Source organism: Penaeus japonicus, unplaced genomic scaffold, assembly GCF_977035675.1.
Source record: "Penaeus japonicus unplaced genomic scaffold, GWHDUDI00000001_assembly GWHDUDI00002107, whole genome shotgun sequence".
NCBI classification, from domain to species: domain Eukaryota; kingdom Metazoa; phylum Arthropoda; class Malacostraca; order Decapoda; family Penaeidae; genus Penaeus; species Penaeus japonicus.
In genome coordinates this window covers 1-8,965 of record NW_028236509.1, presented here as the reverse complement: position 1 = coordinate 8,965, position 8,965 = coordinate 1, and the positions used below count along the sequence as shown (strand labels likewise).

The 8,965-nt window shown below is 33.6% G+C and overlaps 1 long non-coding RNA gene across 2 annotated transcripts; it reads left to right on the top strand.

The window, feature by feature from the left end:
- The first annotated feature begins 475 nt into the window (after window positions 1–475).
- LOC147466293 (uncharacterized) lies at window positions 476–8,033 on the top strand. 2 transcript variants are annotated; one of them, XR_015190927.1, is made up of 3 exons: window positions 476–625; window positions 1,445–1,547; window positions 7,761–8,033. It is a non-coding gene; the product is annotated as an uncharacterized LOC147466293 (long non-coding RNA). The 2 variants fall into 2 exon arrangements; XR_015190926.1 differs by lacking the exon at window positions 7,761–8,033 and adding an exon at window positions 5,864–5,998 and having other exon boundaries at window positions 478–625.
- Window positions 8,034–8,965: the final 932 nt, after the last annotated feature.

Genomic DNA, 8,965 nt, shown 5'->3' with positions numbered 1-8,965 from the left:
ACTACATGTGTGTGTGTGTGTGTGTGTGTGTGTGTGTGTGTGTGCATATGGCCGCGTGTACATGATTACGTGTGTATGCTTGTGTTCTGTTGAGTGGAAGTTTGACCTTGACTTTCCACTCGGATGAAAAGTTCATTTCTTTGAGCTCTTTAAAGCAAATGTTATTGAAGTGTGTTATGGAAATGTATGTTAGGGAAGGGAGTATTATAAAAGTGTGTTTTATAGAAGCTTTTATGTTATGGAAAATATGCTAAGCTTATTGCACTGCGCAACGGACCGTCTGGACTCCGGCCAGGAATGATACGCGTTGAAATGACATCATACTGCATAGGAGTGTAGAGTTCGTAACTATTGTATCCTGAATTAGTGTTATTTTCGCAAATATCTCTAAAGTAAACTGTTCAAATGGCAAATCTGAACTAAAAGGTAATTATATCATTGTTTGTTTGTTTGTTTTTATATATTCATATCTGTTTGATTGTACGTTTGTGTGTGTGTGTGTGTATGCACGTTTTGCAATTGTGATTGTGTTTATCAGTGAATATGTGTGAGAGTGAGTGTCTGCTCGTTACCTCCAGCACCAACAGCCAACGGAATGACATCCCAGGCAAGCAATGCGGAACTTGTAAGTACACAGCCACAGGCAGACATACTGAGGGAGGGAGGGAGAGAGAGAGAGAGAGAGAGAGAGAGAGAGAGAGAGAGAGAGAGAGAGAGAGAGAGAGAGAGAGAGAGAGAGAGAGAGAGAGAGAGAGAGAGAGGAGGGGGGAGTAAAAAAGGTAAAAGGATAACAGATGAATATAAAGAAAGTGAGGAGAGAGAGACGACAGGGAAGAGAGGAAGGGAAAGAGGCAAGAGAGGTGGGAGGAGAAAAGTAAACAGAGAACAGACGAAGGGGAAGAAAGAGAAAGAAAAGAAGAGAGAGACATATAGAGAAATTTGGATGGAGAAGAAGGCAGGAGAGAGAGACTGAGTGGGGTTGAAAGTAGAAAGGCAGAGATAAATGGAAAATGAGGGACATGGAGCAAAAGGAGAAACTTGGATAAATAGACAGGGTGTAGGGGAAAGCATAGAGATGACAGGAAGAGAAAGGACTAGAATTTCATAGATGAAATGAGATAGACGGAGTTAGGAGCTAGAGATAGGTAGAGAGAGATAGAGTTAGAAACAGATAGAGAGAGAAATAGGGGCCTCTACGCACTGTACATCAAAGCTACAACACAGCTGATATGATTATATGGTGTGTAAAAACACAATGTACTGAAATGTGCACAGACATTGACAAGGATTCCTGCTGAACAAAACGAGAACAAAACAACGTAGGAAAAGACAGGAAAGCGAAAAGATCTTGGGCATATTGGTGTTTTTTTCCTTTGTTGTATAGGCAATAAGATACTCGTCCATGTGGAAGTGGGAAGTCCTGACCATAGCCTTTCCCTTTCAGCGTGCTCTGGTGGAAGCAGGCGACGCCGAAGGGCTGCAGACCGCCCTCGGCTCCCTATCTGCAGGCGCCCTCTCGACTTTCTTGGGTGACACGGATATCATGGGTAAGCCAGCAATAGCAATGCTTTTAGAAAGTCCATTTCGACATTTTCTTTTTGGCTCGTGTGTGAAGTAGAATTAATTGTGTCTTGGCTTTCGATGGCCAGAGATGCTGATGACGAGATTCACAGTTTTAAGAATGTGAAATTTGAACTATGGAAATGGAAAATGAATTACCAACTGCTGCAGCTTACATGTATTTAACAATAAGAAAATGAGGGAAGCAAATCTGAAGAACCAAACTGACATATATTTATTAATCCCTTTGTCTTCTTTGACTCCTTTCAATTCCAGATGCATCGCTTTTTGAAAAGTACAAATTTGATAAGCAGGAAAAAAAAAAAAATGTTGTGAAGGATGTGGTTTTCTTGAAGTAGGCTTCTTTCATGCAGTTAACACAGGCAAAGTGTAAATCTTCTAAATTGATTCCTTATTATATATTATTATTATATATTATTATTTTTATTATTATTATTACTATTATTATTATTAATATTATTATTATTATTATCATATTTCCCTATATATGTATATATAATATGCATGTATATCTGTATACACATATATTTACCTATGTCCATATATTATAATATATATATATATATATATATATATATATATATATATATATATATATATATATATATATATATATATATATATATTAATACATATCTTTATGTATATGTATATATATGAATATATATATATATATATATATATATATATATATATATATATATATATATATATATATACATATATATATATAATATATATATATATACATATATATATATATATATATATATATATATATGTATGTATATATATGAATATATATTTATTTATATATATATATATATATATATATATATGTATGTATATATATATATATATATATATATATACATACATATATATACATATATAAACTCTGAACTGTTTCTCACTCCAAAGTTGGCCTATACATAAATATATAAGGTAAATTTTCCGAACAACGCCGCGTCGTTAAATGTTACGGAATACCATAAAAATGGTATTGATGGATTCCTATCAACCTATACTGTTCATATATAGTGGAAATCATTCGCGATTCCACCTCTGGACCCCACAATCTGGGTCTCTTTTTTTAAGGCACTTCGTGCTACCTCGTCCTACTTCGGGGCATATTTCGCTTGCAAAATCTTAACCCGATGACCTACCTAACTTTGCCTAGTTTTGAATTAATCCCTAGCCAAAGGGGGGCTTCGCCCTTCCCTGGACGCCCCTCCTTTTTAGGGCACTTCGTGCAACATACCTTGTGCAAAATACCCGAAACACCACCATCCTCGCCCTGAAATTCAAACATGGCTGTGTTTACGTATTTACGTTCTAGCAACAAATTATGGACTGGAAACCCTCAATGAATTACCTGCATGTGCTGTTATGTTCTCTCGATAGTTGGCGCAATATTCCCCATTGTTTCCAATATAATTCTAGAGTCTGCCCTCTTTTGAGTGGTCGCGTCATTATCGGTCCTAGTTTCCTATCCTGGGGAAAATTATGAGACGAAGGACTCAGTTGCTGTCATCATGGCGCCAGTGTGAAGGTTGTTCGTGGTCGCGGCATTTTCATCTTCAGAACTAATTACGCATCATAAGTATCACGAAGTGCCCTGAATAGGGAGGCAAAGCCCCCCCCCCCCCTTGGCTAGGGCAAACTTCAAACCAAAGCAAAGTTAGGTAGGTAATTGGTTAAAAATTTTCATACGAAATATGGCTGGAATTCATATTTTACCCCGCAATTTCCCTGATTTACTTCATGCCCTCCCCTACTATCGGGACCCAGATTGTGGGCTCCAGGGGTGGAAGCGCTCATTAATTTCACTATATATGAATAGTAGAGGTTGAGAGGAATCCATCGATACCACTATTGTGGTATATCGTAACGCGGCGTTGTTCGGAAAATTTACCGCAAAGGCAGTTGTGTGGTCCGGCAGGGATGGTTGCTTGGACTTTGCCATTTTGGAGGCAGAGGATAATTGTTTGAGGCCACAGTGCTATTTCCATTTCTTATAAAAATTATCATCATTATTATAATCATTAGTATAAGCATCATTCTCGTCTTCTTTAACTTACCGGTCGGGCCCCATTACCCGAGGCTGCTTGGGGAGGTCAAGAGCAGTGGTCGAGACACTCCTCAATTTTGGTGCGCAAGTGAATGCCAAAGGTGCATTTGGTAAGGCGATTGGAAAGCTTTTGAAGCTATCAAGGGTCTAAAGTTTTCTTTCTTGTCACCTAATGGTATTAATGATGATAGTTTTATCATCGGTAATATTACTAATTTTATTTCTTTTTTGTATTTCTTTGATCTTTTTTTTTTAAAGATTATATGTGATTATTATCAAATAATTGTCATTAATTTGTTGATTCAGTCCTCATACTTGGAGCCAAAGGGGTTGCCCAGTACCCTTAGAAAAGGTCAATTGAGGGCAAGAGGTTTTTCTCTAGCCACGGAGGCGCCAATGCTCTTGGGTCTTGAGTCAATATTAAGCCAGCAGATATAGTATAGCCTTCATCTTTGTTTGGTTCAAAGGAGGAGAGAGAGTGTTGGGTATTCTAGAGGCAGCTGCCGAGTAATGCCTTTCCAAAGGACACGAAGATGATGCATTATTATTTAAATTATCTATCCAAGTCTCATCTTTATTCATTATCTTTATATCAATAATTTTCATTATCTTTCTCCTTATTCTCTTTATAATTCTCACTAATATTTTTTTCATTCTCTTTTTCATTCTCTTTCCTAAGAATATTGAGTAGCCTTGTCACTCCTTTTTCTTCTCATTCTCATCATAAGTGTTGTTCCCAATCTCTTTCCACTCTGTGAATTGTTTTTCTTGTTCTAGTTCTATTCATCCTTGTAACCACTTTCCAGTTAATTCTTATATCTTTCAGGAAATAATATCTTTGGTATTTTCATTCCTTGTCTTATAATCCATTATATCTTTTTCATTCTCATTATTGACCTCATTTCGTCTTATACTTCATATCTTGCTAATACTTAGTCTCATTATAATAATAACTTTATATTTTTGTAACAGACAATGTGATCACTTTCTTTATTCATATCATTGTCATTTTCACTTTCCATTCATGATATTTTGGATTCTCATTTTAAATCTCTCACTATTAATATCACTGATTAATATTCCTTTACATTGACATTATATGTGTCATTTTGATCATTATCATTTACTTACACACTCATTCCAAGTATCATTAACATTGTCATTATCATGTTAATTCTTGTCCACATATATCTCCCTTCCATTTGTCACTATATCTTTCTATTGTAAGTCATCTATTAATTCTCTCATAATAATTTTATAATTCTTACCTTTCTAGCTATAATGATAATTTTCATTGCCATTCATTGTTGTTGTTATTTTTATAAATTATTATTATCAACATCATTGACATCATCATTATGATTTCCATTACTAATATTATTATGATCATTATCTCACTGTCATTCTCGTTCACATTCATCTTCTCATTGTCATTCTCACTCACATTCACCTTCTCACTTTCATTCTCACTCACATTCACCTTCTCATTGTCATTCTCACTCACATTCACCTTCTCACTGTCATTCTCATTCACATTCACCTTCTCATTGTCATTCTCACTCACATTCACCTTCTCATTTTCATTTTCACTCACATTCACCTTCTCATTGTCATTCTCACTCACATTCACCTTCTCATTGTCATTTTCACTCACATTCACCTTCTCATTGTCATTCTCACTCACATTCACCTTCTCATTGTCATTCTCACTCACATTAACCTTCTCACTGTCATTCCCACTCACATTCACCTTCTCATTGTCATTCTCACTCACATTCACCTTCTCATTGTTATTCTCACTCACATTCACCTTCTCATTGTCACTCTCACTCACATTCACCTTCTCACTGTCATTCTCACTCACATTCACCTTCTCATTGTCATTCTCACTCACTTCCACCTTCCACTGCCATCCTCACATTCACCTTCTCATTGTCATTCTCACTCACATTCACCTTATTGTCATTCTCACTCACATTCACCTTCTCATTGTCATCCTCACTTACAATCACCTTCTCATATTCATTTTCACTCACATTCACCTTCTCATTGTCATTCTCACTCACATTCACCATCTCATTGTCATTCTCACTCATTCACCTTCTTATTTTTATTCTCACTCACATTCACCTTTGCATTGTCATCCTCACTTCCCTTCTCACGCTCATTACTCACACACAGACGTCTAACACAAGCATCTTCCTCCCTCAGGTTGGACTCCCTTACACTGGGCTTCCGGCATTGGCCATCATGCTGTTGCAGAGACGCTCCTCGAGAAGGGCGGAGAAGTGAACGCCAAGACTAAGAATGGTAAGGCGATTGGAAAGCGAGTGACTTCTTAAAGGCACCAGAAGAATTTTGCTTTAGTTTCTTTTGTCTTCTTTGTCTTTATGGAATTTTATAACAATTATTGTTATAATTTAATAAGGGAATTTTTTTCATCTTTTATCATTAATTTTATTGATATTTATTTCTTTATTCTATGAATTTTTTAATAAAATATTTTCATAGATTATTTTATAACTAAGAAAATAATAGATTTTTCTATATTTCTTTATACTATAAATGTTATAATGATTAGTTATAATAATTATGATAATAATAAGTATGATCATCTTAATTATTATTGATATTATCATTATTATTTTCCTGATTATCTAAAAGAAATATGATCATCCTGATCATCAATCATAATCATCATCAATGGTGCTATTCATATTATCATTATTATTTCATTACTATAACTATCATTATTACTCCCATTTCTACTAAATTATCAATTATTATCATCCTTCTTCTTCTCATTATTGTTATTTTGATGGTGATCCTGTTCTTGTTCTCCTACATGCTTTTGTTGGTGGTGTTGTTGCGAGGTCTTTGTCAGTGATGACAAAGACAATGATGATAATGGAGAAAGTAATGGCAACAAAAGCAATAACAATAGTGATGATAATGAAAAGTTTCATAATGTAATGGTGGTAATGATAACAATATTAATGATAAAGTAATCATGTCCCCCCCACTGATAATTTAAAACACGTTGATGATAAACACTTTCATGATGATAATAGAACTAATGATAATGGTAATGACATATTTATGATAACAATGATAATAATAATGGTGATGATGAATAATGATAGTAATAAATTTAGAAATATAAAAGTTTAGTTAAGTCCCCTAACGGCGAGTCCGTTTTCTTTGACATAGTAATGTCTCACAAGTTCCACCAATATTTGATGTTTTTTATTTAACGCTTATTTACTACAAGAAAGACATGTTTTGTTTATGTTCCAGAACAAACCATTTTATCAAGGTGTATGTTTTTTTCCATTATGAAGACTATATATTTTAACTGCATTGAACACAGAAGTGATAAATCGTTTTTATATCAATATGATTTTCTGAATAAATTAGCAGACGCTCAACAACACCAGTGTTTCAATGGCTAAAGAACATTTTATTTACTGTACGAATTGTTGGCAAGAACAACCCCACATGTATAATTCTCCTACTCTTTGTCACTCTATATTTCTGTATAACTTCTCTATATTATATACTATATATATATATATATATATAACCATATATATATAATATATTTATTACTGATAAATAAATTATCAAACATTCATTTTCATTATAATATTCTTTTTCTCATTATCATACATATATTTTTTTTTTCTTGTTTCTTACCTTTTCATAATTCTTATTTTCATTAACATTCTAAGTATTTGCAGTTTTATTAATATTTCTAAAAAATATTTTTTTTTTACCCCATACTATTCCTAGCCCTTACCCTTATCACCCTAATCATCTCTTATTAATCTCATTCCTAAAACTAGTCTCATTCTCCCTCACATTCACCTTCTCACTGTCATTATTTTTTATTCTCACTCACATTCACCTTCTCACTGTCATTCTCACTCACATTCACCTTCTGATTGTTATTCTCACTCACATTCACCTTCTCATTGTCATTTTCACTCGCCTTCACTTTCTTACTGTCATTCTCACTCACATTCACCTTTGCATTGTCATCCTCACTTCCCTTCTCACGCTCATTACTCACAAACAGACGTCTAACACAAGCATCTTCCTCCCTCAGGTAGGACTCCCTTACACTTTGCTTCCTGGAACGGCCATCATGCTGTTGCTGAGACGCTCCTCGAGAAGGGCGGAGAAGTGAACGCCAAGGATAAGGATGGTAAGGCGATTGGAAAGCGAGTGACTTCTTAAAGGCGCCAGAAGAATTTTGCTTTTGTTTCTTTTCTCATCTTTATCTCTGTGGAAATTTATAACAATTATTATTCAGATCTAATAAGGATACATCTATCATCAGGTTTTCTTATTTCTTCATCATTCAATATTCTTTTTTATTTATCCAATCCTTATGTTTTAGTTGTTAATTTGAGTTATTTGTAAATGTTATATATTCATTATCATTTGTCATAATCAGGTATTCAAGGTTATGATTATTATTATCATACAAATATTCATTATTATTATACATTTATATCATATCATTTATTACAATTACATTTGTATTATTATTATTATTTCATAGAATTTTCTTTTTGTAATTGTCAGTTTTTTTCATCATTCATCTTTTTGTCTTCTCTTTTAACTCTTTTCATTATTGATATCATTTTTATTTTTACTTCATTTTTTCTTAAATATGATTTTATACATCTCATTGCTATGCTTATTCTTTTTATTGTTAGCGTTAGAATTATCACTATTTTAATAATTCATATTACTGCTTATTTCTATTGAAATTATTATCATTAGGTTATCCCCACGCTCCTCTTGTCATATTGATATTTTGCTGATGATCCTGTTGTTCTTGTTCTTGTACATGCTTTTGTTGTAGTTGTGAGGTCTTTATCACTCATAGTACCAGTGTCGGTAAATCATGATGGTAATGACAATGAGGATAACACAATGGCTTCCTTGTTCTTCCTTCTTGCAAACACCCAAGTCTGCTCACAGCTTGCTTGCAACAAACATGGTTATGCAGGTGCTGTTAAGAGGAATGCACTACTTAGCATTCATTTTACAAAATAGCTCTTCTCGCAACTTAAGTTAGGTTTGCTAAGTACAAAGATAACATATCCAAATGAAATATCAATAATATAAGTTCATACGAAAAAAGATATTACCTATTTTGTTTTATTATTATAATGATAAAGATAATACTAATAAAAATAACAACCATGATAATCATGATAAGAATAATAATAACAATGATAATAATAATGATAATGATAATCATGATAAGAATAAGAATAACATTGATTATGATTATATAAA